Raw genomic sequence first — 16,610 nt, forward strand, 5'->3', positions numbered from 1 at the left:
GTGGTAAAAAAAAACTTCAAATCAAACTTACAAATTTCCCGATGAGCAAGTGATCTTATTATTTATATCCTACAACGAACTACAGTATTTTTGATTCACCTGCCATCATTGAAAGACACTGGAAACACTCAAATTCTATGCAATATTTCTATAAGCATTTCATTTTGTTCATTTTGTTCTTCAAAATCATGATTATTATTTGAATAATCATTTATTTACTCATATGCAAATTATATGTTGAACTTTCCAAAACAACCTTTGACTTTCTTTGTCAATTTGTATTTTAGCATTTCACTGTCAATCCATTGGAATAGAAAGTCTCTTTTGCTTTTGAACATACATAATTCTTCAATGAAAAATTGGAGAAGAATCTCCATTTTAAGTTATTTTTTCTGAATTTTAATTCCAGACCCCCTAAAATAACATTCAAATTTCTTTCCCAACTCGTATTTTAACATTTTTGTGAAAACCAATCGAAATATAAGTAGTTTCTTCAATGTGCATGGTTCTTCACTGCAACTGAAAAATAAAAACTATTTTTTCACTTGTACCATATTTCTTTTAACTTTGATCAGATTTTTGGATTGAAAAAAAAAAGAAAAATTTTAATTTATCTGCACACAAGGTATGCATCGCCTCTCCAATGCCTTTTTCCCATCACTCTAAATTTACTTATTGCATCTTCCTACATAACTTGTACATCCTTTGAAAGCCATTTGTCTACACCTAATTTCTTCAATGACCATCAAATTATTGGGTGTGATGCACTGTTAAATGCTTTCTCCAAATAAACAAAAGCCATGAATAATGGTTTAGTTTTAATTAGAAAAATTGCATCGTATGGGACATTTCTGGAGACAAAGCCAAACTGCATCTCATCTAGGTCTCCTCTATCATGGACTAATTGTGCTATGATTCTCTTCATGATCTCCATAACCTAATCTAGTAGATTGTTTCCTCTATAGTCCTGTCTTTCTAATACATCTTTCCTTTTGTAGAAATTTACAATGATATAGCTATGTCAGTCATTGGGTATGAAATCTTCATGTATGACTATTAGCTATTCAAGAAGTAATTGCATGTCCTCCCGCACCAGATATTTTAGGAATCTCTACAACTATCCTTGATGGACATGTGGCTTTCTCTCTTTTCCTGCCCTTGATTTCACTATCTACCATACTGTTGTTATCGTCAATTTCTGATACCTTGGTAGGGTCAGCAAGAAGCAGCTCCTCCTTTATCCCATGTATTCTCCCTGTTCAGCAGCATTTCATAATAGCAGTTCCATACCATATTTTTGTTTCCATAGTAATGGCCTTCATCATCCTAAATAGTCTTCTCACAAATGATATCTCAGTACTCACCCACACATTATCTCACTGGTTGTGTGATAAAAAGTGTTATAATGTGGGAATAAATAATGATTTTGTGCTCAGATAATGATTTCATTAATGAACAAAAAATATTGCAATAATTCTAAAATAAACTGCAAAATTGTAAACTGTAATTTCAGTCGTTTACGATGTAAATGAATAAGATAATACAAAAAAGTGCCCCAAGGTAAAAAAGAACTAATCTATAAAACGAGTCAATGTATAACAAATATAACCTAATAGAGTCAATAAGATGTCGCTCAGTTGGTTGAACAGGTGTAAGCTAAATGATAAAGAATATGGGAGTAGGAAAACACGTGATAGAATTGTGTCAAATGATTGGATAAACAAAAATAGACAATTAATAAACAATGTTTTGTGTCAAGACAACTGGAGTTATCTTATCTCTCCTTTTATTCAACGATGAACAGTTGGTATATGAATAAGTGTTATTTTGAGGGTTTACCTGCATGTGTTCTGCAGGTTTTCTGTTTTGACAGATTTTTAAAAATTTTGATGAAGTGGTTTCTGAGTTTGAATATCTTGAGTTTTCATATTTCCTTGATCTTGATTCATATATAGTGGTATTGATTGTTTTCTCTTCCATCTTAACTGGTTAATATGCTGCGTCAAGGTGAACGGTTCAACTAATACTTTATATATGATGTTACTTCTCTGCTTTATCACCAGACCATCTTGTCACTTGGGATGATATGGTCTAATATCAAATACGTATACTAGAATTTGTCTTTGAAACCTTATTTCTAGAGATGACTTATTCACAGGCAGAGCAGAATTTGGTATTATTCAGTAGTTCATTAAAAATAGTTGTAAATTTTCTTCTAACTTGCCACTCCCTTCAATTTGGATAATGAATGCTTAAGGGTATCCAGGGATCTCTCTGCTAATCCATTGGATTGAGGATGATATGGAACAGTTCTTAAACGATCCATGGCATTTTTCTTAGAAAATGTTGTGAATTCTAGGGAAGTGAATTATGGACCCTTATCCAACACTAAAACCAGAAGGTGACCAAAATATTTGAAAAAACTTGGTATAGCTTTTGTATTGTGAATGAAATTGTTGTTTGATACATAATGAAAACCTTTGACCATTTACATAATGCATTGACCATGATTAAAAAGTAGTTACCATTATGAGGTCCCACAAAATTTGTGTACTCTATACCATGGTATTTTCAGAACTGACCAAGGAATTCTTACCTGAACAGATAATTTTGAGTCTTTTGCACATTTTGAACATGCTTGCACAAGAGACTCAATATCTTTTGCCAAGTCCTGGCCAATAAATGTTATGTCTTGCTAAAGCCTTCATTCTTGAAGTTCTTGGATGGTGTTGCATGAAATTGGTTGAATAGCAACTTTTTAAGACTGTTTAAAATAACATGATTAGCAATCATTAAACAGTCATCAACAACTGAAAGATGTTTCAAATAGAATAGTTACATATCTTCATTGCAGATTTTTTCTGTGTCGCTATACCTACGATATTTAATAACTTCTTGTAGAACAAGTTCATTTCAAGTTTCTTGTTTCACCAGCTCTAAAGTAGCAGGTAAAAATTTGATTAAATCCATTAGCACTTGGTGGATCTCAGCTTCAATTTGTATGAGCCATTGCAATGTTTTCAGTCATTGCTGAATTTCCAGATTTTGAACCAAATATTTTCAAGAGTGGTTTATGGTCAGTATGAAGAGCAAATGTTTTACCCTGTATCATGCAATGAAGTTTTTTCACTGCATAAACAAGTGCCAATACTTTCTTTTTTCTAATTGTAAATATTTCTTTTCAACTTTTGGTAGACTTTTAGAAGCATGCATAACTGGCTTATATAACCCATTAACCATTTTATGCAAGAGCACTGCTCCAATTCTGTAATCTGATGCATCTGCAGCAATGATAAGCTCTTTTGCTAGGATCAAAATGTGTCGATATCAGATTGGAAGAAAGTATTTCTTTGAATTTCTTGAATGATTCTTGACATTGTGGAGACCAGTCCCATTTTAGATTGCTAACAAATAATGAGTTTAGTGAACTTCTTATTTGATGCATGTTAAGCATAAATGAGCATAAATGTGATAACTAACCATTTGTAAAAAAAAATGTGGCTTAGCTATGTCAGTGCTTGATAATTGCTGTTTTTTTAAGAATGTTCAATACACCAAAGAACTGTAACAGGCATTTATATAGCATCTTATTTAGAAAAATAATTATCATGCAGTAATTATGCAAATTACTACAGGATTTAGAGAAGATGCTTACAAAACTTCATTACCAAAATGATGAGGACGACAATGACAATGGTGATGACAATGCTTGTGACTATTGCTTAAAAGATAAGCCATTATAATGTGATAACTTTGATAGAGACACTGTTTTCTTAACACCTAGATCACAGCCTTTAAGTTACATTAGGGAAGAAACATATTTTGCCAGTTCTGCATAACAGATGCGATGTTAAAACATCTAAAAAACAATGCTGCAGTAACAAAAAAAACCCTACTACTTTCTCTAGTGATTTCTATGAAATAACAAAACTTTCAGAAATTAACCCCGTATTAACTTACGAATAAAACCCATAAACACCTTAAACTTTAAGCAATTCATTTTATTCCCTTTAGAATATTCTCACCCTCGTAAAAAAAAAAAAAAAGAAATCACAGAAAAATTAAAGGCATATTCAGAATGACCAAAATAAAATATAAAAATTGTCATGCCTTCTAGCTAACTAGCCAGTATATTCATATTCTTTCTTTTGGCTTACTGACCTTTGTATCATTAAAAAATATTGTCTTCTTCCCCTTAATTAGATAACAATAATAATGCATGGGAGTTGCTCACTGCATTAACATCTTATTTATTTTCTTCTTCATTTCAACACATATATCTCTAATTAGTGACATAATTCAGAAATATTTTACATGAATTGGCTTTCTCTGGAGGCTTTCAAAAGAGCCATTAAGCTGTCTCTCCTTTGAAAGGAGGAAAATTCCAATTACAGCAAGTATATGAAGAAGAAAATTCATGACAATATATATATATATATATATATATATATATATATATATAAATATAAATATATATATATATATATATGTGTGTGTGTGTGTGTGTATGTGTGTGTGTGTGTGTGTGTGCGTGTGTGTATATCTATATATGCATATATGTATGTATATGCATTGCCTACATATACATATATGTGTGTATGTGTATGTGTGTGTATTTGATATATATATAAAATATATCATATATTGAAGAGTACTGGAAAATGTTCTAAGATCACAGAGAGAGAAAAAATGATATCTATATGTTAGTAAGTGCAATTAATGATATGAAATCAGGGAAAGCTGGTGGACCATTAGAAATAGTCATTGAGATGGTGAAATATCCTGTGAAGGAGTATACATGCATGCTATTTCATAGTCAATCAGGTAGTACAGGGAGGCATTTTAACCAATGACTGGCATAGCATAGCATTAAACTAATGAACTAGGTTGTGAAAGTAAGAGTTATAGCACAGCTTGATTAGGAAAATTTATAGCTTATATCCGATGCAGTTTGAACTTGTGCCAATATAGGCAAGCAGTGAGGCTCTCTTCCTCGTGAGACAAATACAGAAGAAAATTATGACCAAGTGAAGCATTATATATTTGTCATTTGTTAATGTGAAGATGTAAAGAAATGGCTTATTAGAATTGTGGGAACCATGAACAAATAAGCCATCAACAAGTCAAAAGTTGCTAAAGTGTTTGTGAAAAATTTAGCATAAAGATAGGGTATCTATCAGAGCTTGCTTTACAGGTTTCATTTTATAGTTTTCCAGTTTATTACAAGGGAGCTTGAAAACAGAACATCTGTATGCTAAAGGCTTAGCTCCATGTAAAATAGGAAGATCTGGTGATGAAATTCCAATCATGGGAGCAATAATTTGAATTGAAGCACCTCAAAATCAGAATAGTTTTCAACTAGAAATATACTGACATTATAGAAGTAACCAGTGCTTGATATGCAAAAAAAAAAAAAAAAAAAAAAATCAGCAGGTAAGAATTCAACACTGTGCACACAATGTGAATTGTATGTGCACATGTAGTGTAGTGGTATCACAGGTAATCTGACAAAAAAGAAAAAAAATTGACATTAAAGGAAAAACAATCTGTTTTTTCTGGAGATAAGAGAAGACCTACAGGTATATATTTCTGCCTCAGTAGACAACATCAATACATTAGCTGTCCAACCTTGATTCTAAATATACATGTGTGTGTGTGTGTGTGCATGTATGTGCATGTGCGTGAGTGTATGCACGCGTGTGTGTATCATTTTGTGATTGTATGTGTCTTACTCTTAAATAAAAGTAAAATTTATGAAGCACAGTCAACAGGTAGACATACAGGACATGACACAAACAAGATCAGCAGCTGCTAACTCAAGGTCAAGGCAATTCCAGCACATTAAACAACCAAGTTTCACACTTGCCCCAAGATAGGACAACAAGTACACAAAACTACATGAAAGAATAACTTTTCAAGTGAAGATGAACTTATGAAGGATATTAAACAGGGAGATGCCTTGACAAGAAGAAGACGAAGAAGAAAAATAGTAAAGTAGATATCTGGACGTTAGCCTTCAATGAAAGAGAGAGACAGGATGGATAACAAAGTGACCTGCAGCAGGTCAAAAGTCAAAAGCAGAATGAAGCAGGCCAGGCAGTGGAATACAGTGTGTACCAAAAGTCACTGATGGGTTTCAATTCTTAATAACTTCCTTAACTTTGCAAATAAATGCATGAAATTTTGATACAATATAAAGAACATGATGACAATTAATATGCACAAGTCAAATTTTGCAACACTACTACATCACATATGACAAATGACATTGCTTAAATGGTAGCTACTTTCGGCTTTGCATGCCCATGCTCTTTCCAAAATTTGCACCATAACACTCTCAAGAGTTTCAGATCCCATTTCTCTGATTTCTCTATTGACTTTTTCCTACAGTTGTACCAAGATCTCCAGTTTGTTGCCATAAATCCTCTCTTTCAGGTATCCCCACAAGAAAAACTCTGGTGAACATGAAGTCCAGTTGACATTGCCATAGCGGGAGATTATTCTCTCTCCAAAGCACTGCCATAGCAACAGCATTGTTTCTCTTGTGCTATAAGCAGTTGCCCCATCTTGCTGGAACCATGTGTGAGGTCTACTTTGAATGGCTTGGTGCAAAAAGGTCTCGATCGTGGATACTTGAAAGAGAGGGTTTATGTCAACAAACTGGAGATACTGGTGCAACTGAAGGAGAACATTAATTGAGAAATCAAAGAAGTGGTGTCTGAAGCTCTTGAGGGTGTTATGGTGCAAGTTTTGGAAAGAGCACGGGTGCCATTTAAGCGATGTCATTTTTTATATATGATGTAGAGGTGTTGCAAAATTAGACTCATGCATATTGATTTTTATTATGTCCTTTATATTTGCTGTGGCAGACGTCCCCAGGCGAGAAATGGGCTGGTCCACTACTAATAAATAGTGGGCTGACACAGTCAGTAGAGTCAGTCAGCAAAGGTATGCCATTCAGACCAGTCCTATAGAGACAACAAAATACGGCGTCATCATGGGACATATCAGTGGTGACGAGGGTTCAGACAATATCGCCACTGGGACATTGTGTCAAATTTCATACATTTATTTGTAAAGTTAGGGAAGTTATAAAAAACTGAAACCCATCAGTAACTTTTGGGACACCTTGTATAATTATGAGAAGATATACAAGTATTGTGGGAAGATTAAAATCAAGCAGATAAGGAGATAAAGAGAGAGAGAGAACTTGACAGAGCAAAAAACAGGTGAAGGAAAGAAGGGAGTGAGAGAGAAAAGCAATTAGGCAGAGGTGGTTGCTGAAAAATGATATAAACGTAAATTAAAAATATTTTGAGTGACATTACTATCAAATAGAAGAAAAGTTAATAAACCATAAACAACAAATAAAACAATAGGAAAAGATACAAACAAAGATACTATACTCTTTCATCAGCTGCTGAGTTAGGTTCATAACAACAAGAATTGCACACTTGCCCCCAGTGTGCCTGAGTTTGAGCGTCAAGTCAGGATTACAAAAAGTACACAAAATTGAAAGAAAAATTAACTCTTAAGGCTGCAATGAATGTAACACAATGATATTGCAGAGGATATTGAGCAGTGATGTCTCTTACTGTTCTTTCAAACTAAATTCATCAAAATTCTTTTGTTATATATTTTTCTCTTCTGTTTCTAGATTGTAAAGTAAAACCAAATTATTGTTTAGTGTGTATATACTTAATACAGGATAGGTATTAATTGTCTGTGCAGCACTAATGGTGTAGTAGTACTTATAGTTAGTGCATGCTGATCCTCTCTGCTTTCAGATCCTGTATCCAGATAACCATCTTCATAAATTTTCTTTGATATGTAAACTTTCTACCCAATCTCTCACACCAAGAATCTAGCACTGTCTCCTCATGGTTACACATGGTAGCTGAGTACTTTGTGATCCCATTCTAAAGTATAATGCATCTCAGAGCAGGCAGGCCTTCATGTATATGGGCATGCACTGGCATCACTCAGCTGTTGTTTTATTTATGGACAAGACACAGATGTGACTAGTCCATTAATGGAAACTCATTTGGGAGAAAATCACTCTAATCAAAAGCCATAAATGCTGTTCCCGCCTTGCTCTATATGTCATATGAAGGTTCTCTGTATAAAAACTGGATAAGGGCCTATGTCTAAAAGGACAGGAGCAGCAATATGAGGAGCATTGCAAAGACTAACAATGGAGAAACCAACTACTGAAAATATCTAATGAGAATCTTTGTGGCAGACTGAGATGCTTGGAAGCACCACTGGGAAACATGTCTGCTGATGATCTAAATCAGGGGTTCACAACTCTTTTTATCTATGGACCCCTTTGATTATTATTTTATTCTGGTGAATCTCCAAAGCCATTTGATGCTTAGAAACTAGTTTTATAGAAACTTCCTTCAGAATTCCTATTTTGTTTTTCCTATTTTGTTGTGTAGGTTGAACTATGTAAAATGTTAGAGAAAGAAACCCAGCTGTTTCTTGTAATACTTACCAAGACATATATCTAATGCAAAATGCTTTCAGGGGCCCTAAAAATATTTTTATGGATCTCTAACTTACTATTTTATTGTGTGAACCCACCAAGAATATTATATGGATCCTCAGTGGTCATATGTACCCTAGTTGAGAACCACTGATCTAAATAGGGACTGACACCTTTTGATGTCATAAAGGCACTGAATGGAATGGTGATAATGATTCGACAGTCTAGTGATGAGGTTATGTAGTGATATTAGGTAACTCTTTTACTGGCTTCTGGAATTCAATAAAAAAAAGTTAAAAATCACTGCTTCACAAGGTTCCTTGACCTGCTAGAAAAAGGAGCTATTTCTCCTCAAATAAAGAGAATTATATTAAATAATGTAACACTTGATATTTTTTCTGAAGTATGCAAATGGGATGAATGTAGTTGTAATGCCTTTGAATGTAAGTCTGATCAATCAGAGCCAGTGTGGAGCTGATTGACATCAAGAGCATTTAAGAATATCATCTCATGGTAAACACAACATAAAACAAAGTTAAATATCTTCAAATAGTAATTATTTTCGATGTTGTCTTTAAATTAATATGTTTAACAATATTGATGCTGTTCTTTTTTATCCAACAATCAATGTCATGTGTAATACAGTCTGACATTATATAGATGTTGTTCTCTTTGTTCCACAATCTATGGCATGTATAATATAGCAATAAAACAAAGCAATTTGAAAGACAACTACAATAGCAAATTTAGTTAGAATTTTATTTTGCTTTTTGTTTTTGTTTTTGTTTTTCTTTTCAGCTAAAACATTACCATTTCAAGTTTGTTTCTATGAAACCTTATCTCCCTAATTTCAAACATAGAATATTTAAATTGCATACAAAATATTTGCTATATATTTATTTCGTTATTTTTTTTTTTAAGTCACTATGATTTTAGATAATAGTCTTAGTGAAGCCTGACAAAGAAAATACCTAATTTTCACTCAACAATTTTTTTAGTTTGTATTGTTAATTAAATTTTTCTCTCATCTTTATGACACCCGAAAGCTAATGTTTCATTTTCTTTGGACAAACATATTATTATTACCTATTTATTATTCAGCATTTACTTGGGATAAATACACATGTATACAGACAAAACACACACACATGCACACACAAGCACACACACACACACACACACACACACACACACACACACACACACACACACACACACACACACACACACACATACCATAGGTGCAGGCATAGTTGTGTGGTGGTTATGAATTTTGCATAGCAACCATGTGCTTTCAGTTTCCATTTCACTATATGGTAGTTTTGCAAGTGTCTCCTACCATTGCTTTAGCCTGTCGAATACCATGTGATTGAAATAAAGGTTAATGTAACTTGTACAGCTCAATGCATGTGTGTGCATACATGCATGCGTGCACATACATGTGTGAGTGTGTGCATCTGTGTGCATGTGTATGTGAGCATATGTATGTCCCTGCATGCATGTGTGTGCATGTGTATGTGTGTATGTGTGGGCATGCATGCATGTGTATATGCAAGAGTTTGTCTTCCACATATTTCCAAACTGGTACTGTTTGAGCAACAATATCTTTGGCCCCTACTTCATTAGTTTTTTGTGGAGAGCAGTAAGAAAAATACCTTATTTGAAAACAAGTAGAGGTTGGTGACAAGACTGAATCTAGTTGTATAATTCTGTTTCAATAACTCTTGTCCATTCCATGGAAAAATTGGACATAAATGCAATCATGATGGCAATGAGGCATACAATATAAATACACATTCATACCTCTGATTGAATACAAACAAATACCTGTACAAAACCACGCACGCACGCGCGCACACACACACACACACACACACACACACACACACACACACACACACACACACACACACAAACACGCACATACACACACACACACATAATATGAGGTGAGGAATTTTGTGTTGCTGTGTCTGGGAATGAAGAGGGTATAGCTTTGTTAATCTATACACAAACAGACTAGTGGAGACGAGAATACATTTACCAAAGGTTTATTACTTTAGGTACAATAGAGTTTAAGCCGTCAGTTATTTTTGTATAGTTCAGCCAGATTCGTCCCACACTCGCTGCTAACCTTCTTCTGTCTTCATTCTTCTCCCAGTTCTTTTTCTTTCCTGCTGACCAACTTCTTAGCTAGCCCACAGTGAAGTATCTGTTTACAGTTCATCTGTCACAAATCCTTCTCTACATAGCTCCCCTCCAGAGCTGTAGACTGTCATTGGAAATGGGATGGTGTCTTAATTGTCCTGCCCCTGCATGTGGTTACTCAATTCTTTGGTGACTTTTCCTTGTCAAGGATTGGTGTGATCTGTCTAGGATGGCCCCTGTTTGGTGGTTGGACCACTTGGAAGGAGCTGTCAATATTGAGATGGGCCAGTTTCAATCTATTGATGGAGACTGTGTCTTGTCGTCCACTAATTAGGAGTTGGAATGTTTTATCTCCAGGATATATGACTTGATATGGACCATTGTAGGGTGACTGGAGGGGTCTTCGGCATGTGTCACATCAAACAAACGCAAAGTTAGCCATGCGGAGTTCATTTGGTATGGATGATTTGGGTTTACCGTGTGTCAACATGGGAACAGGGTGCAACTGGCCCATGCTGTCTCTCAGTTGAGTGAGGTACCTTTTGGCATCCAGTTCTGAATTCATATTCAGAAGGAATTCTCCTGGCACTATAAGGGGAGCACCATACATCATTTCCATGGAGGAAGCATTGAGATTTTCTTTTGGAGCAGTGCAAATTCCCAGCATTACCCATGGGAGTTGGTCAATCCAATTTGGCCCGTTAAGTCTGGTTGTCAGTGATTCCTTCAGGCGACTGTGAAATCTCTCTTCTAATCTGTTGGCCTGTAGGTGGTAGGTTATTGTGCAGTTCATTGTGATTCCGCAAAGGTCACACATGTCATTCCACAGCTTTGAGGTGAACTGTGGACCCCGATCTGATAAGATGCTATGTGGGACACCAAAACGGGTGACCCAGTTTGCGATGAAAGCTCAGCTGACTTCTTGTCTTTCTGTGCAGAGGGATAGGCCAACAGGTGTAACGGTCCACCAAAGTCAGTAGATACAAGCAACCCCGTGAAGATGGTAGGGGGCTGACAAGGTCAATGTTGACATGGCTGAATCAGGCCTGAGGTGGTTCATAGTTGCCAAGGGGTGCTTTGGTGTATTGATGAACCTTAGCTTGTTGACAGAGGATGCAGGACCTGGTCTAGTCCCCAATTTGCTTGGCCATACCGTGCCAGATAAATTTGCTTGACAACGGCCACAGTGTGACTTTAGTACTTGGGTGGGAGAGTCCTTGAACGACGTTGAAAACTTTCTTGTGTCAGGCTGATAGGACGATTGGTTGTGGCTTGCCAGTGGATACATCACCCAGTAGCGTTGTGCCATTAGAGCCAAAGTGTTCATCCTTCAAAGAAAGTGATGTGATCGCAGTGTGGTAGGCCCGGATCTCATCATCTGTCTGTTGAGTTACAGTCATTGCTTCATAATCCAGGTCTTCCATTATTGGTGCTAGGTAGGTGTGAGAGCAGGTAGGAGCATGAGAGAGTGCATCAGCAACTGGGTTGCCTTTGCCGGATATGTGTTGGATGTCTGTGGTGTACTCAGAAATTGCTGAAAGCTGTCATTGTTGGCATGCAGACCAGGGCTCCAAGAGCTTGCTCATAGCAAATGTGAGTGGCTTGTGATCTGTGAAAACTGTAAACATGTGGCCTTCAAGGAAATACCAAAAGTGGCAGACACCTAGATGGACAGCCAGTAGCTCCCTGTCGAAAACATGGTATTTCTATTCAGGAGGCTCATAGTTGTTGGCTGAAGAAGGCGAACAGTCACCACTGAGTGTTGATGTATTGTTCCAAAACACCTCCAATAGCTGTGTCAGATGCATCAACTGTGAGTGCAGTCTGAGCTAACATGTGAGGATGAGGCTACCACAGTTCTGGTCTAAGAGGGCTGAGCTGTTGTTTGCGCAGGCAGAAGTTCAATTCGATATAAACAACATAACGACCAAACAAAGTACTCTCATGTTGTGGTGGCACGAAACGAAGACACGGCAACGAGGGTGCTGGACATTTTAACCCATCCCCCACCAGCAGAAAAATATGCTATATTAAAAGACAGGTGAAGTGGGATAGTACAATGACTTCAGCCTTCAAATAGGTGACCTATACCCAATGCCTCCATATTGTTGAACTCGGCCTTTGTGATTGCAAGTTTATCTAGTGATAGACGTGTGCAGCTGTGCACTGGGGAGGGGAGGAGCGGTGGTGAAGACAAGAATGCATTTACCAAAGGTTTATTACTTTAGGTACAATAGGACTTAAACCGTCATTTATTTTTTGTATAGTTCACTCAGATTCGTCCCACACTCGCTGCTGACATTCTTCTGTTTTCATTCTTCTCCCAGAAGTCCTTTTTCTTTCCTGCTGACCAACTTCCTTGCTAGTCCACAGCGAAGTATCTGTCCACAGTTTGTCTGTCACGAATCCTTCCCTACAAGGGAGTGATTCCAGTTCTACAATAATATTTACACAGTATTCACGTATGGATTACTTTCCCTCTTGTTTGTAAACCCTAAGGTGCATACACATACACACATACACACACAACCAAATATGTATTCCTCCTCTGCCTCCTCCTCATCATCATCATCATCAGAAGCAGCAGCAGCATCACCATCATCCCCAGCACCACCACCACCACCACCACCACCACCATTATCATCATCATAAATCATCTTAATCATCCTCATTATCATGATCATGATCATCATCATCATCATCATCACTATGATGCTTGATCCTCCAATTCAGTGTCTTACTCAACATCTTAGTAACATTAAGATCAACTTTCACCACATCTTCCTGTGTCTTCTGCATTCACAACTTTCTTCCATTTGGATCTCTTGGCAATTTTTTAACCAACTGTCATTGTTCATATATATTTATCCATACTCTGCAGTTTATTTTTTTCTCTCTTGCACAATTCATCTGGTTCCTCTTTACAGCCAGTTTTTCTTTCAACACATTGTGCTCTATCATTCATGTACACTAACACTATACATTAAGATAAGGATATATTTTATTTCCTTCCAGCATTCGTATATCTTCTGCATTTAATGCTTATGTTTCTCTACTATACAACATTACACTTCTTACACAAACATCATACAACTTACCCTTCATTTGGAGAAAGAAGATTTTGTTGCCAGGTGGGATTTTATCTCCCTGAAATTTTTCTCTCGTGATCTTATTTAAGGCTACTAATTTGAAACGCACTCTTTTACTTTTAATTAGACCAATGAGACAAGAGAAGCTATCAAGTGCCTCTATGGAGCTTTTTATGCAGTTCAAAGAATTTCTTTAATGCATTCTCTTACTGATAACTGCACTCGTTCATCTGCCACACATGAAGTCTTTCCTTTCTGTCATATTACTTCTAATCCCACTACACCACTTGTACTCCTATAGTTTATACTGAGAACACTTTCTACTTTCCTGCATATACAACATGGTTACTTTCAAGATGGCAGTAGAGTCCTATCTGCTTTGTTGCTACCACTTTGTCTTTATTATGTTTATTTTGAGGCCTCTCAACTCCAAGTTCTGTGTCTATGCTTGGAATTTCCCCTCAAAATCTTTAACAGATTTAAGTATGTGAACTAGGTCATCAATGTAAAGGAGAACTCACTAACAGCTAGCTTCAAACTCCTTTACTCCAAAATTATTATTTGGAAAACTATAATAAACAGAAAGGAACTAAAAGCTGAGCCCTGATAGACACCTATTTGCACACAAAAACACAATGTCCAGTCTCACTGTGTTGATGACATCTGTGATATATTTGTTCATAGCTGATACAGCCCTCATTTGCCATTTCTCATAAATTAGTTTTCTTTAAAAACTATCAGAGTGAGGTACCCTCTTAAAAGCCTTCTCAACATTGAAAAATACATGACAGTCTACTTTTAGCTAAGAATATCTCTCAAAGTTGTTTTATTCAGAAAGGGGTATCAGTAGTACCTGTTCAAGCCTAAATCTGAACTGCATTTCGTCTCATCTAAATTTCTCTCAATCCTTTGTGCTCTCACTCAATGGTTCTCAACCAAGGTTCATGTAAGATTTTGTTGTTAAAATTTATGTGCTATAATTGCTTATATTTCTACAATGTACAAAACATTTTAAATTTCTTATACAACTCCTAATAATATTTAATTATAAAAATACAGAAGAATGCTTTTTATATACATTGAATGGCTATAGAAGTCTATTTGAGTAAAACAGGAAAGAAAGGGGTCCATAGGGAAAAATTGGTTGCGAATCATTTTTCTAACTTGCTATTATTTTTATAATTGGTTCCACTATTTCAAAGCATCTTCAGTTGCTTCTTTATGAAGCATTTCTTTACTTTAGAGACATTTGATGAAAATACTACTATGCCAGTCATTCAGTATGGCATCTCTGTTTACCACTTGATTGACTTTGTCTGAGACTAGTATTTTGCCAGATATTTCAACCTCTAAGTAATTATTCCAGATGCTTATGGAAAATATGTTTTTAAATTCTGTCTTTTTGAAGCAGAGATATTTAAAGAACAATATGTTGAGACTCTGAACAGAAGAGTGGAAAAAAATTTAATCCTTAGGAGTAAATTTCTAGCATTTTTGTATATTATACCAGTTTGCCAGATGAAAGAGAGCTATTTGTTTTTTGAATATTTTAGTTTTATATAAGGTGGTGAGCTGGCAGAAATGTTAGCACACTAGGGGAAATGTTTAGCAGTATTTTGTCTGTCTTTACGTTCTGACCTCAAATTCCGCCAAGGTCGACTTTGCATTTCATCCTTTCAGGGTTGATAAATTAATTACCAGTTGCATACTGAGGTTGATCTTATTGACTGGCCCCTTCCCCACAAATTTAGGGCCTTGTGCCTAAAGCAGAAAAGAAAATTGTAGCTTTATATAAAACAGCAACAATACTAACACTCTTCAAAATATTTTAGTCAATATTCAAGGAAGATGTTTCTTTACCATGTTTTTGATTAAATATTTTTTCCATCAGCTACCCTTTCTAGAAAGAAAAAAATCTGTACTTGAAGGAACAAGTATTTAGATTAGATTTTCTTCTTAAACCTAACTTGAAATATGTAGCCAATGAAATTCAGGCCAAGATATTATTCTGGCAATCTAATAAATGGGGCTCTCTCATGTTGTCTTTAATCTGCTAGAAATAGCAGCCAAATCTTCTTCAAATTATACTTTACCATTAAAAAAAAAAAAGAAATATCACACTTGACAATGTATTCCAAAAATGGTGGATGGTCATGTCTAGAAAACCTTTGATCACAGGTTAAATTGATTATGGTTGACTTGGGGTTAAATAGCAACAACAACAATAAAATTTACAGAATTTTGCAATTTAATTCCTAAACTTCACCAAAATTATGTTGTATAAACAGTAAATTTGTGTTACTCTTTTCCTGATTAAATGTCTATTGAATTAAGCTACCTATAGATTTTTATTATTTTTTTTTAATAATTAATAGTTTGGAAGGATTTAATAAAATGAATAGCCATTTTATAATTAAGGTAGTATTTTGAATAATTTTTTTTTAAATGTTGTTCATGTAAGGCTTTAATTTAAGTATGAACTCTTTAAGATAGGAAGCTTTTGTATCACAGAAGAGGCACCCTTAGGCAAGTTGGTAACAAAAGGTTTAAATAAATGTAAAGTAAAAGTTTGCTTATGTACATCAAAATCTACGCCACTATGTACCAAAGTTTTCATTTTCATTAATTGACTTTTAAGTTTGCAGTGAGAACAAGCATAAGAGTAATGAAAAATTAAATTGTGTGTATATGTATGAATGATTGAAAACATTTAGTGTAATTAGTGGCAGCTTAAATGCAGAAATTATATTGGTTAAAATTCGTTTGAGACAGAGAGTGTTAAAATATACAGAGCAAAACAGTGACATTCTTTCGAAAAAAGCATTTGATTACATGTTGCATTTGACATTTCTAAAGTGAAACGAACAATATTCTGTCAGAAATGA

The sequence above is a fragment of the Octopus bimaculoides genome, chromosome 12 (assembly GCF_046866305.1).
Source record: "Octopus bimaculoides isolate indiv1 chromosome 12, ASM4686630v1, whole genome shotgun sequence".
Taxonomy (NCBI): Eukaryota; Metazoa; Mollusca; class Cephalopoda; order Octopoda; family Octopodidae; genus Octopus; species Octopus bimaculoides.